We start from the raw sequence: 20,233 nt of genomic DNA on the forward strand, positions 1-20,233 counted from the left end.
CACATTGTTTTTACCACCTAAATATTTTATTTGCAGCCTCAAAAGTTTTAAATGACTCCCCTTTAAAAAAGCAATTCTTTGGCTGAAACATTTTAAAAACATCTTCAGTTGCTGTGTGATCTATTGACTACGGTTTCCTTACTTCTTTGCTTCCCTGAACTTCCTCCTGGTGGCCATTTTATGAGCTCACTCAGGTCGTTTCCCCACTTTTAAAATGACGTTGATACTCACCGGTTTCGTTTGCTCCAGGACCTTTTTAGCGCGGGGTCATGTTCCCCACTGCAGCTTCCGCCCCTTCGTCCAATGAGCGCAGCAGCCTTCAACAGCCAGGCAAGGCTCCCCACAATCCGCTCAGGGGGTGTCCTGATTGGCTGCTGCATTGTGCTGCGGCGGGAATTTTTTAAAATTTTCAACTGGATGAATCAACTTCCCGACGAACCCACGACTATTTGTGGACACACAATATGCGGCTCTTCATTGCCAACACACAGGATGGGTTTCATCGGAGCAGAATTCCGCTTGAAAGGGCGGGGGAGGAAAGAATTCTCAGCCCTGAGCTTTTCTAAATACTTCAATGTGGATCCCTTGTTTTAAAAATTAAAAAAAATTAAACCAGCTGTGCGCGCATCGCGCACACCCCGCCATGCCTTGATTGGACAGGGGGGTGCACATCACTAAGCTGCGGTAAAATGGAAACCCGGGGTAACCACCCGGGCTTCCCCACTGCCCCGCGCTCTGCACAGGGTCATCCAAAAGGCGCTGTTCCGAACAGTGCCAGAAATGACACGCGCTGAGGGGGCGCGAGAGTGGCAGAGTCGGGGTGGCTGCATTGTCGTGGCCCCTGTAGTGGGGAGTGCCTCTGGACCCCGCGTTACTTGGCGAGAGTATCACGCAACAAACGGTGAGTGGGGAAATGGCCTCAGTTCCCCCTTGCCTGTTGATTTGCTGCATTTCTCTGTTTGTTCTTTTATTATCAGGGGGTCAGTCTTCGAAGCATCGAGTATACGAGGATCATAGAACGCAGCACAAGGCTGTGAAACATTGAAGCATCGATTCAACCGAGAATTTTTTTAAAAGGGGAAAAAAAATAAGGCAATGGTGGCCAAGAATCATATTCAGAAGTTGAGTGCAAACAAAAAAAAGGGGGGGGGAGAGAGATTGCAAATGTGTTACAAACATTTTACAAATGTTTTAGGAGATTTGTGCTGAAAGGGTCGCTGAGTGAAATTATCTGTTTTGGGATCCATGTCAAAAGGAAGCCCTGAAAGGATTAGGTGAGAGATTTGTGGGTCCTTCTGGATATGTAGCTGGAGGTGCAGGTGGCAGCTGTGGCAACATTTCCAGCTGGTTCACCAGCTCTGCCTATTTCTGGACCAAAATGCCCTGGCCAAAGTTGTCCAAGCTCTGGTAACCTCCAAGTTGGATAACTTCATTGAGCTCTGTGTGGGGCTAACCTTGAAGACAGTCCAGAAGCTGGAACTGGTTCAGCATGCTGAAGCTTGACTGCTGACTAACACCCCAGGTAGTGTACATAGCTTGACTGCTGACTAATATGCCAGGCAGTGCACTTATTGTGCCTGTACTGAAGTATCTGCACTGGCTCTCAGTTCACTACCAAGCTCAATTTAAGGTGTTGGTTATGACATATAAAACCCTAAATGACTTGGGACCAGACTACTGTCCCACAGACCAGACCAGGTGCTGTCACAGGGCTGGGCCCTCCTGGCAGTCCCTTCCCTCTCTGAGGTGCGGGTGGTGGGGCCTGCAGAGAGGACTTCCTCTGCAACAGCCCGCACTGTGTGCAATACCCTCCCATTAGAGGTCCAACAGGTGTTGACACTACACACCTTTTGGTGCCTAAGACCATCATTTTTGCCTGGACATTTGACTGATTGATACCATCTACCCCAGACCATTGAACTTGTTTGAAACTTGCCTCAACCAGGTGGGGGGAGATTAGAGAGGGGGTGGTTAATTGCAGAGGCGTAGCTGGGCCAAACTGCGCCTGGTGCGCAGTGTGTTTTTTCCACACATCCCATGGCCCCCTATGGTGCCCCCCACCCGCCCACCCCGCGGCACACACACACACACACCACCACCACCCTTCCCACACTTACCTACGTTCCGTTTCTATTTCTAGTACTTTTTGTGGCTGAAAAAAGTGGCCTCTTCACAGTTCAGGAAAAAAATTACCTGATGAACTATACTTCCCTGGAGACCTTGTGAGCCCCAAGGTCTCCTGGGAACTGTAGTTCCTCAGGCAGTTTTTAGCCTGAACTGTAAATAGGCCGCTTTTTTCAGCCTCAAAAAGTACTAAAAAAAGAAAAGGAACGTAGGTAAGTGTAGAAAGGGGTGCGGGGTGTGTGCCGTGGGGGGCGCCGCAGGGGGCTGTGGGGGGCGTGAGTAAAAGTGGGAGGGGCCGGGGGCTATTTTCTGCCCCCAGGCATGCACCCGGTGCACGATGCACCCCCCATCCCCTTGGCGCTCTGCCACTGGTTAACTGCTTTTAGGTATGTTTTTAGAATTTTTAGCTAGGTTTTTAGGAAATTTATTATGTACTTAGGAATTTTCATCTGGCTATGGTGCTGTTTCATTGTAATGTTTTATTATAATATAATGTTGAATCATTAGATTATTGTAACTCACCCTGGGATGTACTTGAAGGGCAGGTTAGAAATCAATTAACTTACTTACTTACTTATTTATTTACTAAATAAATAAATACATTCAGGCTCTGACTACAGTTGGAGAATAGTATGATTGAATTCTTCTCTGCCTTCCCCCATATATGCACATTTTTCTCCTACAAACTAAATTAAACAGGTTGACCACAGCCTTCTCCATGAAATGCTGGTTTTCTATATGCCAAAATAATATTATAAAATATTTAGGGGAACTTTCAGACATATAATTTCCCCTTGTTTTCTGAGATGGCAAAGGCTGGCTGCAGCTGCAGCATGTGATTCTGTGGCTCATCTAACTCACCTCTCATTTGTCAGTTGGAAATTGTAACCTCTACTGTCATTCAGTGCTCAATTCCTCCCTTGGAAATGGGGCCCAGAAGTCATGATTCCTTCACTGACAAACTATCCATCTTGCTTATATCTGTACTACCCAAGGGGACACAATAGACAGGTTGCAGCCCAGCTGCTGGTTAAATATTTTAATATTCCATGATGGGCAAAGTAGCATGAAGGAATTTAATATATCTTAGAATGTAAAGGCATTAGCAGCTCCATAAAATGTAAATGCATTCTTAATTATCTCAAGTCGCTGCACGCACAAGTAGCTCTTTTTCAAGAAACACATCTTGCCGATAATGAGCAGGAAAATAACTAAAGGACTGGATGGGAGCAGATCTGCTTCCTCCCTTACTCAGGAAGCAGTAATATTTTCTTAACTGAGCCCAGTTCAGTATTCAAATCCTCCTACCAAATCAGTGCTGCTTGAAGACCAATTTGGAACATTGTCAGTTCTTATGATCTCACTGAATATAATCAGTCCATTTTGCATACTTTTTCCTCCTTATAACTTTGTTAATGGGATGACAAGTTATTTTCTGTGCCACTGAAAGATACTTGATAAACACAGAGAACAATTGGCAACCATCCCTGTGGTGCCTCCATATTGCAAAATTGTACACAATTGTACCGTAAGAAGCTATCCTATACAGACGCTGGACCTTTATTAGTGCAGCTTACTGAGTATAGCCCACTGGGAGTGACAATTGCTTCCCAAAATTTTATTTAATGATTTATTTAGAATCATTTTAATTCACATTTCTCCAATTAAGAGCCCAAGATGACTGTCACGAGGCTGTCATTAGACTTTGAATAGGGTAACTTTGCTTAATGAACTAGGTTTTCCAGGCCTGAGTTTGCAAATGCCAGGAGATTTGTGGGGTAGTGTTTGGATAGGGAGCAATTTTGAGGGAATATGACATTATATTTGTGTGATTCTCTATAAATTTTCATAGAGATTTGGGAAATTCCTAGAATGGAGTGGAGAATATGACATCAGTTCTGGGTAGATGGGTGATAGATGTAACAAGGTAATACTCTAGAAATCCTCAAATCTTTAGCAGAGAGATTGGAGAACATTTTTAGAATTTTGCCAATAACATCACTAACCCCCCCCCCCCCATTTCGCAAAAAGCTATTTAGGGTAGGAATTAAGAGTGAGGGTAGGAGATTGCTTGCTGCCTGTGGTGGTGTACCTGATGATGGGTATGGCCCAGGTGTTGATGGTCTTGATTGTGTTCCCGCCATTTAATTTGGATTTCAAAATTTTCCTGACCTTCTGGTGTATTCTATTATTATTATTATGGTAGATTTCACAGCTGCCAGATCTTTAGCTGGTTGTTGGCCTTCATTACAATTTGAGCCTCACCCAGATGTCTAGGAAGTTGTAATGTATCGGCGTAGCATTCGTGTGGATCCCAGCAAGGCTGCCTTCTGAATTTGGCAGATGTTAATTTTGTCAATTCAAAGATGTTTCAAGTGCTGCCCTAGTGTTTTTGGAATGGCGCCCAGGGTGCCGATTACCACTGGGATGACCTCAGCTGGTTTGTGCCATAGACACTGAAGCTCGATTTTCAAATTGTGGTATCTAGTGACCTTCTCATGTTCTTTTTCAATGACCCTGCTGTCACCGGGGACTGCTATGTCAATGATGGTCACTTTCTTCTCCTTGATCATGGTGATCTCTGGTGTATTGTGTTTCAACACTTTGTCCATTTGGATTCGAAAGTCCCACAGGATCTTTACCTTCTCATTTTCCATTACTTTCTCTGGACAGTCATCGTCGTCATCATCGTCGTCGTCGTCGTCGTCGTCATCATCATCATCATCATCATCTAATTTTGTTTACTATCATGGCTGCCAGTTCTTTAGCTGGTTGTTGGTCTTTCATTACAATTCGAGCCTCACCCAGAGGCCTAGGACGTTGTAATCTATTGGCATAGTATTTGTGCACATCTCAGCAGGGCTGCCTTCTGAATCTGACAGATGTTGATTTTGTCAATTTGTCAATTTGAAGATGTTTTAAGTGCTGCCCAAGTGTTTCTGAATGGCTCCTAGGGTGCTGATTACCACTGGGACAACCTCAGCTGGTTTTTGGCATAGTCGCTAAATCTTGATTTTCAAGACTGGGATATTTAGTGACCTTCTAATGTTCTTTTTCAAAGACCCTCCTGTCATCAGGTACCACTATGTCAGTGATGATTACTTTGTCCTTGATCACTGTGATGTCCTCTGTGTTATGTGCCAACACTTTGTTCATTTGGATTCAAAAGTCCCATGAGATCTTGACCTTCTCATTTTCCATGCCTTTGTCTGGACAATGTTCCCACCAATTTGTAGCTGTCCTAATGTTGTAATTCTTGCATAAATTCCAGTGGATCATCTTGGCCACTGAGTTGTGCCTCTGTATTCAGCCTGGGTAATCTTTTTGCAGCAGCTGAGTATATGATTTACAGTTTCATGGGCATCCTTGCACAATCTTCACTTTGCATCATCTGAGGAATTTTTGATTTTGGCCTGGGGGATGACTATCAAAGGTTTAGGCAGAGGTTTCTGAATTCCTGGTCTTTACAAGCACAGATTTAACATGCCAGTCCTCAGAATGGAATGATGACCCCTGTGAGTGGAAGTTTTGTGAGCTTGGAATGACAACCCACTGAGTGCAATGACAGTTCCTGAGAGTAGTGTTTTGGGCCTTAAATGACAATCCCCAGAGCAGAATGACAGCCCTATGATTGAGATCAGGGCTATGCATCTGTAATGACACACCGAAGAGTGTAATGAAATATCTTACACTGATGATTTCTATCATAAGGATTGTCATTCCCCTTTGGAACCTGCCATTCCTGTCTCAGAACATTCATTCTACTCCTAGGGGCTGATATTCCACTCCGAGCACCATCATTCCAGTCCTAGAACAGTTAATCTCAACCCAGAAACCTTAATCCAGAATCTATTCTGCATTTTCATGGCAACTTTTTTATGCTGTAGTGTATTTCAGTGGAGCCTACACAAGTCAGCTATCATCCCAATGGGTCTTTAAGTTTCTCCCACTGTTCCCAACAGGCAATCCTGTCGTTCATCCTGCAGCAAATGCACCAAATCCTCCCAAGGGTGCAGGAGCAAATGTGTGTGCAGACAGTAGACTGTTAGGGGACAGCTGGTGACACGGGAAAAATGAAGGAGGCAGGGAGGGGTTGAAGAGAACTGGGAAAAAGACGACCCTTCCCACCTTCAGCTGATTTCTCCAGATTCCCTCCTTCCCTTGCAAGAAGCCACCACTGTAAGTGGGCCCTTCAGCAGCTCTCATCATAGGCAAGTGACTGACTAAAGCTCCCTGTGATACTGGCTGTGGAGGGGAGGTCTCTGACTCAGTGTGGGCGGGAGAGATTAAAGGTAGTGGAAGTATCCTGCTCTTAAGCCATTAGAGAATGGAGCTTCAAAAGAAAATAACCACTGCTTTCCATTGCAACTGCTTCTTATTTAGTCAAGTGCAGCTAATGTACATAATATTTCCCTAAATAATTAAGTACAATAAATTAAACCCAACAACATTTGTACTCATCAAGACAGGGCCAGCTGAAAAACCATGTGAGATTGAGTCTGGAAAGTAACAGTTATAAAGAGGAGTAAAGAAAATGGATCTGTGACTCGATCTCTCTAAGGTTGTCATTTTTAAAGATAGCAACTGAAGAACATTATATGTATATAGATATAACCACAGAGAGAGGAAGTTAAAACAGTCTCATACTCCTGTTTCTTCCTGTTTTTGCACTGCATGAATATCTCCCCCAACCCTCTCCCCAAAAGGAAAATCCAGCCAGTGCTGTAAATTCTGGCCAACTCAATTATTTCACATGGTGCAGCCAGGCTGTATTCAGAAATGAGGCTGGTCATTCCCTGATGGACCCTTCCATGTCACTGGACAGAGTAAAAATAATAAATTGGTCATTGTGAGACTTTATGCATTTCATGGGCTCTACAGAACCTGTTTTAGATTCTTTTCTTGTAGCTGCCTCTTGCTGACAGTAAATGGTGGGCAGCCATTGCCATATTTCAGTGCTTTTCATCTACTTGCCTGTCATCTGCTGTTGAGTCATTCATGATTCTTACTGTCCACCCATCAAGTGCAGGCCAACAGGAACAAAGGACTCATCAACAAATAACAGTTATCAATCATTTTAAAATCATTTTCATAAGAATAGATTTGTATATTCTGAGAACCACATGACCAGGCACTTAATAATTTCTAATGGTAGAGATGTAGTAACAGGGCGCTGTCTTTAGATATTTCCACCTTTGAGCCTGAAAGTCAGTGCAGTCCTCCCCTCCCCAATCTAGACTGGAGTTCATGTTTTAATGACACTCACACAGATGGCAAGAGAAGTGAAAGAAATGTAGTTGCTTCTGCAACCTGCTGCCCAAAGCAATTCCTTCAGATTCTTTTATAGGTAAGGTTGGTCCTGTCCACATAGGTAGAATTTCATCTTCATTATAGAGCTGTGCATCCTGAAAAAGCTGAACCGAAAATAAACCCGAAAAGGCTATTTCAGCTTTTTTCAGGTCTATTTTCAGCTGAAAAAAATGGCAGTAATTTAAGGGCACCAAACCCAGACTCCAAAAACGCTGAATGTTTCCACCATTTTTTTCAGGCCACTTCAGCTCACCATCATTTTGAAGGATGGGGGAAATCCCTCTTTCCCTCCCACTCCCTTACCTACTGAAGGCCACCTCCAAAGTCCATATGAGCTGAAGGTTCAACCCAGCCTTCAGCCCTACACTGCCACATCTGAAGAAGCCTGCTTGGACTTCGGAAGTGGTGGAGGAGGCACAGAGCTGAATGCCGAGCTCAGCATTCAGTTCTGAACTTGGATATTTTCCAGGTTTGGGTTTAAAAAACATGAAAATTTTTGAAAAAGCCAAAAAAAGAGGTATGAGAGTTGGGAATTTTTTTCAGCCTTTTTGAAAATTTCTGGGTTTTTTATACTAAAACCTGAAAAATACCTGGAAAAAATTGTGCACACCTTAGCTTCATTATATTTTCATTTCTCTATTTCTCCTAGAATTGTCTGAGACTTTTCAGCACAATAGATTCCACCTTAAAGACCCATGTTCCTATTTATCTGTACTTCCTATTCAAGCAAATAGAAATTTTCTTTCCCCTCACTATTTTGACTTACTACACCTACAGTTACACTCCAGAATCAAATTTGTTTTTGCCATCATGTCACAGCTGACTTGTAAGGTCTTCAAGGCAAGAGGCATTGGGAGATGGTTTGTCATTGCCTGCCTCCACATCATGACTTTGGTATTCCTTGGAGGTCTTCCATCCAACTATTAGCCAGAATCAAATAGCAACTCAAAATCTATTTACCAAGGAATGTCCCACAAAGTGAGTAAACAGGTTTAATACTGAGGTGTTAAACAATTCCTCTACCAAAGAGATTGTGAGTTTGGGATCATTACTACCCCCGTGTCATTAAAAAGCCCCCCTAAGACATACTGTTCGATGTCCCTTGCTCTTTGACATGATTTTTAAAAGCGCAGCTGTTTCCTGCAGTCTAAGGACCAGCTTTTAGAGGACACCAGGAAAATTATATATGTAGTTACGTACCCCAAAATGAATTTGCTGTGAAATTCTAATTCTCAGATGGAAGTTCATGCTCGCCGTAGTGGCGAACCTTTGGCACTCCAGATGTTATGGACTACAATTCCCACAGCTTAAAGCATAGGTGTCAAACTCGCAGCCCTCCAGATGTTATGGACTACAGTTCCCACCATCCCCTGCCAGCATAATGCTGGCAGGGGATGTCAAGGAACTGTAGTCCACTGCTTATCTGGAGAGCCCCTAAAGATTATAATGTGCTCCTAAAGAGCACATATTGAGGGTGAGAGCACTTTACATTTTGCTTACCAAAGCTACATGTCATAATTTTGTAGACCACGAAAAATGCAAGAATATTCCAGTATCTGAATTCTCTTTAGCTGGATTTAGATTTGGAAAATTCATCCATTTTATTTCTTGGTAGATTTTTGCTTTGAAACTAATGAAGCTTATGCTGAAAGGTACCTTTGGCTTCAATCGTAAGAACGCTTTTCTGGGAATAAGCCCCACAGAGAAAAATGGGGCTTATTTCTGAGTATAGATGCTTTGGATTGCTTCCTTTCTCACTCTGACAGATTTCAGAACACTATTAAGTTCTTCATCAGGCTGTAATGAAAAGTGTGTGCATGTGTAGATACTGGGCTTGAATAATGGCAGCACACTTATTTTGGAGACATAGAGATGACCAGACTTGGAATTGTTATGAGTTTTACAGCAATCACACGCAGTAGGCAGTGACTGCACAGGGACTGCAAATCACAGCAGGTTGTATAGTGAAGTGATCATTCGATAGTTTTCTTACATTTCCAAGTACTGACACAGTAGAGAATTAGAAGAGTACATCTGTCCACTCACTTCATTGCACACTGAACTGCAAGCTGAGCATGCAATACAGTGATCAAATCACACTTCATTCAACATCCTAATGTGCATTCATTTCCCATGTGGGCACTGTGACTATGGGTTATGTATTGATCATTCAAATAACCTCAAGTACATTTGCTCTGCCATTCAAGAATTTATTTCACTGAAGTTCAGGGACCATGTTGGCAAAATGCACCATAAAACTTTGTATAGTTGTGCATGACCTTCAAAGTAATAATGAATGTATCCTGAGGAGCCTTACCCTTATGAAGAGTAGATATCTGGCCTGTAGTCAGCTAACTCTACAGAACAGTGAATAAGGGGGAAGACTTGCAGTCGTTTTTTAAAAGCAAGTTTTTAATCTGTCACAAATTTAGGTAGAATAAAACCTACTTTTCTAGATACATGTAGCATCCAGTGGAGCGAGACCCGTAACCAAGCCAGCAAGGAGATATGAGGAACAGAAGAGCCTTCCAAGGAGGCTAGAGCGAAGAGGAGACAAAACTTCACAAATATTTAAATATTTGGAGCATTTAGTAAGGAATATTATGATTGTGTGAATGAAGATTTCAGCCCTAATGAATGTTGCTGTCTTAACCTCAGCAAGTTTTTAAAAGGCTACAATGTCTTGGGAGAAATGCCAGGGAAATTATTTGATAAAGGTGTTGTTTTTTCACACCTGAAAATAATGTGTGTGTGTTTTTCCAGTCTTGATCAACAGCCTGCAGTCACACATTACAAAATATAATCTCAAGACCTTCTGGCATGTACTTGCCACTACTTGCATATCTTACTGTGGACTGACACAGGATCACAGAGATTTTGAACACAATTTCCCACACTACAGGAGATTAAATAGACCACATCTGAAGAAGGCAAGAAGCAGCGATGGCCCTGCAGTAAACTTTATTCAGTTCCCTTGTCACTTACATTACACACATGATTTTAGAAAATTTCAGGGGGGAATGTAGGAGGATCATCCTAGTCCTGAGCAAGGCAAATGAGTCTGCCCTGCTCTGCTACATTTAAAAGATGGCTACAGTCATTAGGCAAATGCTACCCAAAGCACTTTTCCTGAGCCATTCTAAGAACTCTTTACTGGAAGTAAGTCCCATTTAACAGACTTGATTAAAATTCTGATTAGACCTGCTTGGATGGCTCTCCTGGGCACACAGTGTCAGTCTGAGAGCTCTGGGGCCAAACCAGATGGAAAGCATACATCTCTGGGATCAGATGGAGATCGGTAATGCCCTTCAACCTCCCTACCCATATTTTTTTTCCTTCTAAGGCTAATAGGACAACGATGAAAGGCTATTTCAACAGGCCAAGCCATCTATTAAAATGATCAATCCTTCACTCCCCTCCCCACATGACTTTTTAATCAAAACCCTGTAAAAGCCACCATCTCTATCACATCTACTTTAACTCTTGCATGTCTGCTTAATTCTGTTGTTGCAACAACTGAGCAGTAAAGTGTGTAATAAGGACATAATTTAGGAAGGGCACCCCCTCCCCAATTTCAAATCCCATGTGATTCCTTATCAAAATCAGCTTCATATCTGGCCAACTCAGGCTGTAATCACTGAGTGTTAAGTGTTAGAAACAATTTCATGGGCTTGTTCATTATGGATTCTTGAATTTAAAAAGAGGTATTTTTTAAAGAAATAAATGTATCCCGTTCTGCCCCCCAAGTGAATCTGTTTTTGGTGCCCTGTACTTGGCTAGGACAGAGTGGGGGAGACACAAGCCAGGTTCAACAGTTCAAACAATAGGTTTATTACTTAGGAGAATTAAGACCCTAACTCCTTCCTTGGATCTGTCTAAATCAAAGTACTTGCTTGTCTTGAGCAGATTTGAAGCTGTAGACTGTGTCTTCTCTTGGTTGCTTTCAAGAAAGTCCACTGTGTCTTGCTTGTTTTTTGTTTTTTCAGTCTTTGTCTGGTTCTAATTACTGTTAACCTTAACTTGTGCTCTATATCTCACCATAGACTACTATGGACCACCATATGCGACACAAATATTACAGTCTCCAGCTACCCTTGGCAGCTCGCTCTGACTGACTGGCTAGAACTAAAACAGGGGATTGCTGGGTAAAGAAGGAAGAATGCCTCTTGGGAAATGTCTTAAAGGAACAGGGGCTAACTAAACTTCCCTCCCTTAGAAGACTTTACAATGAACTAAACCAGGGGTAGGGAGCCTGCGGCTCTCCAGATGTTCAGGAACTACAATTCCCATCAGCCCCTACCAGCATGGCCAATTGGCCATGCTGACAGAGGCTGATGGGAATTGTAGTTCCTGAACATCTGGAGAGCCGCAGGTTCCCTACCCCTGAACTAAACCCATGCTAACTATGGGAGAAAAGAAGCTTAATGGGGAAATATCAAAAGCCTCTGTGGGGGCATGACACATCCATGTCAAAGGATGTCAAAGGATCACTTAAAACTGTCTTATAGTAATTTGGACCATTAGTCTAAATATGGTCTATTCTGACTGGAAGCGGCTGTCTGGCGTCTCAGCTAGAGATCTTTCATATCACCTACTACCTGATTCTTTTAAATGCAGCAATTGAATCTGGGATGTTTTCCATGCAAAGTAGATGTTCAGCCATAAAATATATCTCCATCCCCTTGCTTACAAATGTGATGACCTTAAAGTTAATGACCAAATTATAGTGATATTCAATGACCAAATTATAGTGAATGTATACACGATTTGTGTACAGTGTACATTTGATTTTTCTTTATACAATCAGTGAGTAATTCTTGTGACACATTCAACACATGTAAAGATTAATGTGTAATTTAAACCTTATATTTATCCAGATACTAGCCTTCAGTTTTGTAAACTGTAAATTGAACACGATTTGGCTCTTTCTTACAAATTGTAAATTGAACACAATTTGGCTCTTTCTTACAAATAGATGAATGCATGTACATGCAGGATGTATATGCATTCACTGTAACTTATGAGCAGGGCTGGTTGCAAATATATCACTTGGGTAAGTATAAAGGAAGCATAAAATTTCCATAGATTCAGGATACAGGGCAGAGTCTTCCTGAAATATAAAGAATGGAAAGATTCCTGGATGATGCAAGGCTGCCAGTCTTGGTATTTTCCAGTACAGAATTTATTCCTAAGAAATGGTAAACACCTGTTCTGTTTAATTCTGAAAACATATTGTATTTATGTATTTATTTATTTTAATTATATCCTGCCCTATCCCAAAAGGACTCAGGGCGGGTCACAACATAACTTAAAACAATCATTAAACATTAAAATATAGCATTCCAAAACAGAAGTTAAAACCAGTTAATACTAAGCACTAGATTAACAGTTAAAAATGATGGCATTAAATTATCTTTTCTCCCCTCCCTTTTCCCCCTCCCCTGGAGACCAAAAGAGATAATCTACTACCTTCAATCTGGCTGGCTATGATTGTATATAACAAATAAGACTTCTCCCATTCCTTGTGTAGCCCACAGAGCCCCCTGAAAACTGTACCTGGAATTCAGATTACTTCAAAACTATATTACATTATGACTCTCCTTTGTGATATCACTGGATGATCTAACACCTCAGGCGATTCCCCATGGGGAAATTCTATCTAGATCAAACCAAGTTTGTAAAGAAACCGGACCTTTTCATTGGGGTTTCAACGTCCCCACTGCAGCATGTATTCAACAAAGACATGTAGACCTATCTCGGATTCCAGAAATGTAGCAATCCCCACTACCCCACTGTCTCCTTTACGAGTCTCTCCTGATTGGCTGGCACACCATGTTGGGGCGGGACCTTTGGGGGGGGGGATTTTTTCCCTGCTACTTGCAACCTGAGGTTCGCTCGTTTGCAAGGATGAACGTTTAAACGTTTAGGCTCTTAAGCGGGTTTTCGCAATTTTGGAAGGGTGAACGGTTAATTGTTTAAGCGGTTTTTCACTCTCCTATGCTAACGTCTCTTTGTGCACATGCTCGCTGAGACCAACAGCAAAATCGAAACCCAGAAGAGGCTGTGCGCGCATCACTCAGCACCCACAAAGAGCTGATTGGTTGCTAGACATTTGCATCATGCTCCACTGCTGGAATTTTAAACAAAGATTGGACCCCCATTCCTCCCCTCTAAACTGGATTGAAAATATGCTAAGAAGAAAAGTTGTACTTTCAAGCAGGTTCTGCCGGGATGTGGGATAAGGAGGAGAATGAGCACCAGAACGGGATGAATCCCTGTTTGTCGCTCAAGCAGTGGGGAGTTATTGCTGAAACCTTGATGCTTCGCGTGAGTATCACGCGATTAATTGACCATGGGGAATCGACCTCTATATTGTATATGCATAGCAGTTTCAGTTCCATTCCATGTACTGTACCAGTGCAGTGCAGTGCGATCAGTAAAACTGCATTCTCACATAGCACAATTGGGATCCCACTTTCTCCTCCCTCACATTTCTGCCAGTTTCATGTATGCCATTGCAGCCAATTGTGTCAAGTGACCAAACCAATCAATCAGTCAAGCATTATAAGTAAACACTATGGTTTTAAAAATTGTATCATTTAGTGTTTGTTTAAGTCCCTCTTATCAAGATTATTTCATACATGTGCATTTTTGCACAGCCCTGTGGGAGTCCCTGTTTCCCCAGAATATTAACTTATGATCCAGGGGAGAATCAATTTCACCTGTTTAGATGCGGGGAGGCAAGTTCTTACCAGATGGCATGGTGGTCATTCCTGTGTGGGGAAACAATGTCCATTGCAGCCCAGAAATGATAGCGTTGCATAGAGGTCAACGTTCTAGGACTTACTCCAAAGCTCTATGGTTTATGCAGTATTTTGAGTTGAGTGTTAGATACACCCCCTGTGCAATGCCATCACTTCTGGTTTGCAACAGAAGTTGCCTCATTGTGCAGGGATGATGATCCCCCCCTGCAAAACAATCATCTGGAGGTCACGCACCACAAGCACTCAAATGGGAACTCTACCTATTGTGCAAGTGCAAAGGTGTCCCCAAGACAGAAAGTGAAATTGTATCCAGACAATTACAGACACAACGCTGTTCTGCAGTGAGGAGATATTAGGATTGGCTCATGAGTGATCACAGCTGCCAAACATGGTATCGTTACAGTGTCAAAAGTTCACACTTCACCATTGCATACTTGATTGGGAGAGAGACAGCTGGCAGCAACAAGGACCACAGCAACAATGAGGAATAACAACTGATGGCTTTGAGACCTCTTTGAGACCTGCTTAAGGCAGCAAGTTGGTGAAGTAGAGCAGCAGTTGCCTTGCATGTAGTGGCAGAGAGAAGAACAGTTAATGGGGAATCCACCAGACGCTTTGCTCGGGGCCTCCTAACAGCTGAAACTGGCCCAGTTTCTCATTCCTGGTGTCAGAATGAGAATGCGGAAAATTTTAAATAAGCCTATTATGGATTTTTTTTGCAGCACAGTATAATGCACTCCGCATTATAAGCTCCCTGCAAATGGAAAAGAAGCACAGCAGGCAATGAGCTGCCTAAAACCTTTCTCTGATTTGAATTTTTGTACACGTGTAAACATTCTCAAGTGGAAAGCCGCACAGTAGTTCCAAGCAGTCCATGTCCCCCTCTTGTTTCCCTCCCTATTCTGCCAGGCCTCTCCTAAGAATTAAGCCATGAACAAAGGAACTGATTGAAGGCTTTCAAGCATAGCCCCAAGTCAGGCAGGAAAAAAAAGTTGCCTGCTGGGAAATCTGATACATTTCTACAGTTGAGATGAAGAAAGGGTTAGACATTGAGAGAAATGTACCACACTCCTTGGATCCACTCGCTTCTTCTCACCAGCATACCTAAAACTGACCCACAATAAGGTGTCTTCCTACCCTGATTCTCCCCCAACATCTACCCCAATACTCCTTTTTAAGTCCCTATTCTAGGGTGCTAAACATTTTCTGGATCAAGATTTAAATTGGTGGATTGTCTCATGTCAGTCATCAGAGTCCTCGTGGGTAGATAGCTAAACCACAAGTCTTTTTAACTCTGTCATACAATATAAGTGGTAAGAGCACAGGCTTTCATGCTTGCACTGAAAAGAGGATGTAGAGAAAACAACAATAACAGGTAAAAGGTCAACAATAGCAACCTTGTAGATATACTGGAACACTGCGGGTATTAATAATTAAATGGACATGAAATCTCAATAAATATTAAGTTCTTGCCTTAGAAAAAAACCTATGCCCAGTGGCTTTCTTTTCTTCTCTCTCTCTCTCTCTTTTGTTCAGGCAGCTCAATTTAAATCAGAGGTACGGAGAATGTATTCTACTCAATCATATTTTTTTCTCAAACACTAATCTACCTGTGTTGGGGCTCATAGATACACTTAATTTTGCTATATTATTTTGATGTGCAATGATAAAGAACATATATTATACATTCTGTTTGTCTTAGAAGTGTATTATTAAATGCAGACGCTTCATCCAATACATTGGGGAGTTAGCCTTTAAATTAGTGTGTGAAATACACCTTTTTGTGTGTTTTTGGTGCTCCAGGAAGGACATTTCAACTTTCAGAGATCAGAATAGCTATAGATTAGTTTTGTGCATTATTGGCACCAATTTAGAGCAACATTGTATAGTTTCATTGGGGAACAAACAAAATTGGTTGTTTCAGTTTTTCAAAATGTGCAATTTCCTCTTTATATTCTATACATATTTCAGTGAAAATTAATGCAAATAATTGTGTTTCATGCTTTTGGAAATGCTACTGTTCTGTACACATCTGCTGCAGGTTTCCGTTGTGAAAGGATTAAAGGATTTATATCTAGTGAATACAGAAACTAGGTTGAGGATTTGGAATATGACTGTGTGTATATATGTGCACATGCACACATCCCTACATTGAGACTTTTCTTCCCAATTAGCAACTGTAACCTCTACGATATGCTGCTGTGCTAAATGTATGGAATATTAGGCTAAACAGGGAAACAGCCATCCACCTTTTACGATACCGACCCCACCTCCCAAAGCTGTTGTTTTTAGGGCATTCTGGAAGGCATATTGGTGGGGTTCAAGGGTGTGGCTTGTTGATTGCACTGGGAGTCCTTCCGTTCATCTTATGAGCATCCAGATAGCTCCATGCAAATTGTGCAGATCTTCCACTTTTGTGAAATAAGTGGGAGATACCTGCAGATGGATGGATTCCATGGATCATCAGTGCCCCTGTTTGTTCAGCTCTAGATCACAGACACTAGATTGTTGATTCACAATGGGATTTTCACTGCTGCTTACCAAACCTTCCTTTAGTCTTTTCAGGTAGGACAGATTCTATATCCAAATGAATCAATTTTAGAGAAATTGGGTTGAGGATTTGGAATATGATGCAAAGCCCATTCAGGACAAGAATTCCTTTGCATTACTGGTAGGTGGTGTAAGGGAGCAGTCCTGAGTACAAATTTCAATGGAAACAATTTACACTGAAATTTATACAACTGACTTCCAAGAAACATGTTTTTGGATTGGAGGGGAGAGGGGATCGTTATTTAGAATGTTGTTAACCTTGTAATTGGACAAAAGATCCTTTCCCTTAAAAAATGGAACATAGTTAATGTGTTGTTGAAGCTTTCGCAGCTGGCATCACCTGGGTATTGTGGGTTTTCTGGACTGTGGCCGTGTTCTGGTAGGTTTTGCTTGTATCTATGGCTGGCATCTTCAAAGGCATGTCTCAGTAAGATGTGTTTCTCTCCATGGCACAGAGAAAAACATGGAGCCTGTGCCATGTAGAGAAACACATTGTACTGTGACATGCTTCTAAAGATGCCAGCCATAGACGCAGGCAAAATATTAGGAGCAAAAACTACCAGACCATGGTGCACAGTCCAGAAAATCCACAACAGTCAGAAAAAGAGTTACTTGTCAGTATGAGGAAAGCAATTTAGTGCCACTTTGGAATGTTTCAGCACCATCCCTGCAGTTTATTGCCTTTGGTGTGCAAATGGCTTGAACAGCCATCAGCCAAGAAATGTGCATGTCATCTGCAAATCACAAATCACAGATCTTGACTCAAACGATTGCACAGGGAGAAGTGCTGAAGGGTTCACAGTGGCCAAAACAAGACCTAAAAGTGATGTGAAATAGGGAGCAAAAAGGGCTGCAATTGCCTTGGAGCCTGAAATAGACTTAGCTTCAATGCCATGGAAAAAATCACCAGCTTCTCTATCATTTCTTTAAAGGTCAGAATTTTTGTAGGTGGATTGGGAGAGCAGTGGATTGCAGATGCGTTTAACAGCAGGGTATTTTCCGCTGCCATGACCAGTTAAGGAAGATTTTCAAAAACACATCTGCTGGTAAACAGTTTGGCCCTAGTCTGGGTCATCTGCCTTATCTGTGTTCATTGCTGCATGAATTCTTACCTGGATAAAGTCCCAAACCTCACATCAGTCAAAGTTAGGCTTTCAGTACACTCCATTACATTTTTTAGAGAGGTACCTCAGTGGCTTTCAGCTCAGGCTTGCTGCTTTTTCCTCTTTGTATGTGGTAGGTCTGCTATTTCACAAACATATGAAACAATCACAAGTAAAAGACAATGCATGTTCTCCTGCCACTGCCTGTTATAGGCTTCCCCTCACCAGAAGCTCAGCTTAAAAATGAACACAGTGAATATAGATGACATGGGGCAGCTTTGAATGTTGCTGGATTCCAAGCAAGCAGGAAGAACAATAGCATCACTTGCTTTTCCTGTTCTGCACACCTGCATCTAATGTCTGCAACTCAACTCAACTGAATCTCAATGTCTGACTCATTTAATTCAAGCATTTTCCTCTACAATGAGAAGCCCAAATGTCCCTGCATCTATAATGCACACACCTTATGGCAGGAGAAGGTGCAAAACTTATGTTGCGGGCATCACAAAGAAGATGCAAGAAGCTACAGTGGTCCAAAGCAAACTCTTAAAATACATTTTTGGAGACAAGCCAAAATGACACAAATCAGTGTGCAAGCTTTTAAATTTTTCAGAATGCTTCATCAAGCCAGAAAGGGGGAGGCCATTATCTTAAGGCAAGCATCCAATGAGAAATGCTGAGCAGGTGTGAACAATTAAAAATGGTTCTGGGGTCAGGTTCCACCATTGGTCTCCTAGGGGAAAAGAAACAAACAAGCAAGAAAGAAGTATTCCGCTGAAAACACAAACACTGCCAGTCAGTCAAATATCTCTCTGTGGGTCCCACTAAGGTAAATTACATATATATAAGGAATCACATAGATCAGCTCAATTGGCTGCTGTATAAAAACCACCAAGACCATACATGTTTCAGCCCATAAGGCTTTCTTTTGTGGCCCAATACAGTGTATACACATTACAATCAACCAATGGGATGATTTTTGTAACAGTCATTTTTGTAAAAGTTCATTATTAAGGCTCTAAATATAGACTGCTGGAGCTCCTGTCAGTCACATAAACAAATGTGATGCAACCATGTTTTGGGGATAGGGTCTCCCAGTGGAGCCCGCTTTATTGTGGGTTACCTCAGGGGGCCCTGCTGTCCCTATTATTATTTAACATCTATATGCAACCCCTTTCTCAGTGGGTGCGGAGTTTTGGGCTGTTCTGACATCAATATGTTGATGACACTCAGCTCATTCTGTTGATGGGGGGGGGGGGACCATTGCCCCTGTGGCTCTACAGCACGTCTGGAGGCAGTTTCTGGTTGGTTGAAGCAGAGCAGGTTAAAGTTGAATCCATCAAAGATGGAGATCCTTTGGGCAGGCCAACGGGGTGGGTGGGTTGAAGATTTCCAGCTGCTGGTGCTCAAGGAGGTCACTTTACCACTGGCTCCCTTGGCCTGCAGCCTGGGGGTCTACCTGGACTCATCTCTTTCTATGGAGACCCAGGTGGCCTGTGTAAGCCAGGTAGCTTTCTTCCATCTGCGTCAAGCCCGGCGGCTGGCCCCTTATCTCTCCCAGGATGACCTGGCCACTGTGATCCATACCACGGTCACCTCCAGGCTAGACTATTGTAACTCACTCTTCATGGGCCTTCCCTTGTGGCTGATCCGGAAATTAAAGCTGGTTCAACAGGCTGTGGTGCAATTACTTGCAGGTGATTCCTATAGGGATCATATCTTCCCTGTTTTGTGGCTCCCGGTGGAGTTCCGTATCACTTTCAAGGTGTTGGTTATGACCTTTAAGGCCCTTCGCAGCCTGGGGCCCTCATACCTTAGGGACTGTCTCTCCCCACATGTCCGGACCAGGCCTCTGTGCTCTGCAGAGGCAAATCTGTTGGTCCCTCTATGGTGCGGCTGGCTTCTACCCAGGCGAGGGCCTTTTCTGCCCTGGCCCCTGCCTGGTAGAACACTCTTCCTCGAGCTATTAGGGCCCCATGGGACTTTGAGCAGTTCTGCAGGGTCTGTAAAACATAGTTGTTCTACCAGGCCCTTTGGAAAAGCAAGCTGCTGATTGCCACTTCTTTCCACCTACCCACGTTGTCCCCCCCACCCTGATACCATCTTTGGCCGCAAATGTTCCTGTCCTCTCCCAAAAGTGGATTTTTCCGGGCAGCCATAACTATTGACCTTCTTGCTGTGGAGGTCATGTAATTATATTGTTTTAAATTATTACTGTTTTGATTTTATTGTGTTTTATTGTATTTTAACTATTGTACACCACCCAGAGCCCTCTGGGGGTAGACAGTCTATCACATTAAATAAAATAATAATAATAATAGGTTGTCCAGTGATATGCCCTGCTCAGGGGCTGTCGCTTGGCAGTAGCTCTCAGGTGACAAA

This window comes from Sphaerodactylus townsendi, linkage group LG05, assembly GCF_021028975.2.
Source record: "Sphaerodactylus townsendi isolate TG3544 linkage group LG05, MPM_Stown_v2.3, whole genome shotgun sequence".
NCBI classification, from domain to species: Eukaryota; Metazoa; Chordata; class Lepidosauria; order Squamata; family Sphaerodactylidae; genus Sphaerodactylus; species Sphaerodactylus townsendi.